The sequence below is a fragment of the Cyprinodon variegatus genome, unplaced genomic scaffold (assembly GCF_000732505.1).
Source record: "Cyprinodon variegatus isolate N-32 unplaced genomic scaffold, C_variegatus-1.0 Scaffold250, whole genome shotgun sequence".
NCBI lineage: Eukaryota > Metazoa > Chordata > Actinopteri > Cyprinodontiformes > Cyprinodontidae > Cyprinodon > Cyprinodon variegatus.
The window spans coordinates 193,792-196,653 of record NW_015150703.1 but is presented as its reverse complement, the minus strand read 5'-3'; positions in this window follow the sequence as shown (position 1 = coordinate 196,653).

Genomic DNA, 2,862 nt, shown 5'->3' with positions numbered 1-2,862 from the left:
CAAAACCATCATTTAAATAGGGCGTCTCCAACAGTTTTGCACCTGCCACCAGTTACGCAATCACTCTTGTTAAATCACCCACCATGGTTCAGCCCCTCGCGCAAAATTCCAGTTTGCGAGCGCAAATTACTGCACGCAAAGTTGGATCTTGATAAATCCGGCCCAAAGTGTCTCCAAAATAGCAATTTCATTTACTGTACAAAGTGATCAAAGGTCTTCTGATACATTACTAAAAATTTACTGAGAAATCTTTTACCTTTGAGGAGTCAAAAGTAACCAGTCTATTCCTGGTTGTCTGATATGTTTAATTACTCAGTATTTTTGTAGCCCCTCCCTGCATATCCATCCTAACAATACATCTAGCACCTCCCCCCCCCCTCTTAACTGCTTCAACTGCTAAATACAGGAATCACCAATAAGATAGTCATCCCATCTAAAGGCTGATGGTTGACAGTGGTTTCATATCTGTTAGAGCAGGAAGCCTTAAATTATAGGAAAGAATTATTTTGGTTGTTTTCATTTCTTTAAAGTCAGAATATTTTAAAGTGTAGAGATGATTAATCGTTTCTGGATGGATCAATGCTGACGGTTTAAGACACGCCCCCTTAGTTACACAGCAGCTAGAAGAATGGAAGGAGGCTGAGTTAGATGGGAAAACGCCGTTTCTTTATAAGAAGCCAACAAATAAAGTATTTATAGTTGACTTTTAGAATCACATCTGTAGAAATGATCTACAACCTTAGAGTGGAACTAAAAATAGAAAGATGAGTGAAATCTGATTGTAATAGTGCTACGTAGACAGACAGACGGACAGACAGGGGATCATAGATCTGTCATCATCTTGGCACTGATGACTGGCTTGATTTCTGATTTCATTATCCTGCTTAGCTCCGCCCAAACTCTCATTACCGCTCATCGCATCCACCTGTTCCAACGTCTATTTAAATGTCTTCCTTCCAGCCATCAGTGATTCAGAGATCAGATTATTCTGGAGCCTTAAAGTTTTCTATCCTTTCTGTTCCGATTGCCTGATCATGACCTGGTTTTTCTCCTGACCTTTGAACCCACCTGTCCCTGTTCTGATCTGTCTGTGGACTGGCTGTCTGTGGACTGTACCTGGATCTGTCTCAGGATCAGTCTCTGTCATGTTTAGGTTTACAGACTCTGAATAGGAGCAATCACAGAGGCAAGAATCAGTTAAAGGGTTTTATTGAAGGTTTGAGGCTGTACAGAGTGAAGTCTGGCAGGCAGGGTTTTCTGGAAGAGGTTGGGTGAGCAACAGTTCGGTGCTGGTTGAAGAGTGAGGAATGTTTGTGACTCACAGAGGGGCGGCTTGGTGTCTTTCTTGGGAGGATGGTGACCAGAGGTCCAGGCGAGTGGTGCAGGTCCGATGGGTGAGATCTGACGGTGGACAGGCAGGCGAGCTCAGGCAGGAGGGCTTTAATAGTTCAGAGACCCGTAGCCTCGCTGGTTCCATGAGGCTGACTGAAACGCCTCTGACAGGAGTCCAGAGAGAAGAGGTTTCTGTGGAGTGGTTTCAGGCTTGGGATCCTGGGTTCTAAGAGAAGGAGCGAGAGAGTACAGGGTTAGGTTTTGGCAAAGGCTTGGTAAAGGATCAGTTGTACCACGCTGGAGCATTAACGAACCGACGCCCTCCTGCTGGTTCCAGCTCCTTAAGAAAGATGGAAATCAGTTTGATGAAGAGCAGCTGCACGTCCAGCCCTGCTGAGAGAAAAAAGGAAAAACCGGTCTGCACCCAGGCCTGGGAGAATGACAGTCTCATGATTTTTCTCTCTGGATAATCCTTCCTTCCATCTTCTGCTCAGATCTGATCTTGTGTCAGTTCTGTGATCTTCAGCGTCTGGAACTCTCTGTGTGGAAACCGCTGGCCAGCCAAACGGCATCTGCATCGTCCTCTGGGCTCGGACTGTACTCTAAAAACAGTTTCCTGCCTCGGACATGCTAGCCGCTGCTACTCCCGTCTGTCAGTGTTTTGATAAACGCTTTTTGAATAATCTGACTGTCTGTCTAGCCTGAGTACTGGATCCTCAGTTCTGAGTCGTGACAAGATCAGATCAGTGATTTTAATAACTTCTTTGTTACTGCTGAATTACTTATTGATCAATTCTTTATGAAGTTTTGTGTCTAAAGCTGATTGAACAAATATTTCTGCAGGCCCAGAGAGCAAACAGCAGGCTGTCAATGCTTTGCCTGACTGGAAAACTCGTTCTCCACCACTGACACAAAGGAGACAACCAGGCAACCAAACTGCTGCACAATGTTCCTCCTCAGTGTTTGTGAGGCGCAGCTACACAGGAGCCAGAAAGACTGAGAATGGCATCAGCCTTTCTCATCTGCTCCCCAGCATCACAATGCTATCTTTGCTCATTATGTCTCCTTTGTGTCCCTGTCCAACTGCCAAAGGGGCCGAGGCTCCCATTGTTCAAGGCTCTGTCTATCAAGGAACGCTGCAGGCTTATCAAAACGAACATTTCCATAACATTGGAGCCATCGGCAGCTCGATGTGAAATAGAGGAAATACCAAGGTGAAGTGAGCAGAGACTACAATGCAGCTCCATGTAATAGTTTCCTGGCATTTCTAGAGCAACAGATAATAGAAGGTAAATGGCTTTCCTGCTCCACTGAATGTCTTTGTTTACATACAGAGACTATTTAAACGAATAAATCCTTAATTTTCTTCATGTCCTGCATCTTTGAAGGGGGTTGCATTTAAGGGGTTCTCCCTAGTGTTGATTTCGCATCACAAAACAGAGTTTACCTAAAAGAACAAGAAAGTCGTAACATTCAATTCTATTCAGTTTATTTCTATAGCTCCAATTCACATCATGTCATCTCAGGTCA